This window comes from Dendroctonus ponderosae, unplaced genomic scaffold, assembly GCF_020466585.1.
Source record: "Dendroctonus ponderosae isolate FM_Combo_2020 unplaced genomic scaffold, Dpon_F_20191213v2 Dpon_F_20191213_2, whole genome shotgun sequence".
Classification (NCBI taxonomy): Eukaryota; Metazoa; Arthropoda; class Insecta; order Coleoptera; family Curculionidae; genus Dendroctonus; species Dendroctonus ponderosae.
The window spans coordinates 13,238,320-13,239,228 of record NW_026018165.1 but is presented as its reverse complement, the minus strand read 5'-3'; positions in this window follow the sequence as shown (position 1 = coordinate 13,239,228).

The following is a 909-nucleotide window of genomic DNA, read 5'->3' as shown; positions in this document are numbered from 1 at the left end:
GCATCGTTGGATAGAGAATTGAAAAGTCGATTCAGTCGTAACAACATGAGTGAGGAAATTTGAGTAGTTTTGACACAGAAAGCGAAATTTGAATAGCAGACACTTAGGTGCAAGATTATGCAAAAATTCCATGTTTTCCGTCCCATTTTTGCTCAGTTCTCGGAGGCAAAATGAGCAAGAACGCTCATTTGTACATCATTCTAGGCAGAAATAAATGGCATTTTTAGGAAGTGAACCATGGATGGGGAATTGTTGGCAGTTTTCTCAAAAAATGCTTGAATTCAAGAAGTTTTAGATTTGGGTCGATTTTTTGAGCTGCAAAATCCACTTGAACATAACGCTGCTTTTTTCGAAGTTTCTCAAGAACCATAAAAAACTGGCCCCAAAAAAGTAAATCGCTTGTCTTCTATCACTCGTATTCATGTTATGAATGACTGATGTGTGTTTTCTATTAAATTGTCCAATTAATGGCTATTTAAAAAAATAATTTTGAAAAATGATTGCCAATTGCAGCTGTCGTCATAGAAAATAATTTGCGGCAATTTTCCGCCAATTTACATTTTTTCATGCTTTCATCAGTTATGACGCTATAAATGTTGATTGTAATTGAAGACATGTTTTGTCTGCATTGGTTTACTCATTGTTACTATTTGCACGTCTAGAGGCTTATTTCCTCTAAGCCCATTTAACGATATAATAATATATATTTAAACTGGTGAGACATCTTAATACCATCCTGTAAAGAATGCAATTGGTGCCGTTTATGCCATATATGTGGTGCCCTTTTATAACAGAACCAATTGGTGCAAATTATCTAGTTCAGCACAATAATATTTATATTATACACATTATGACATGAGCGCGGTAAATTGACGCATTTATATAAATTACTATTTTAAAGCCATTCGC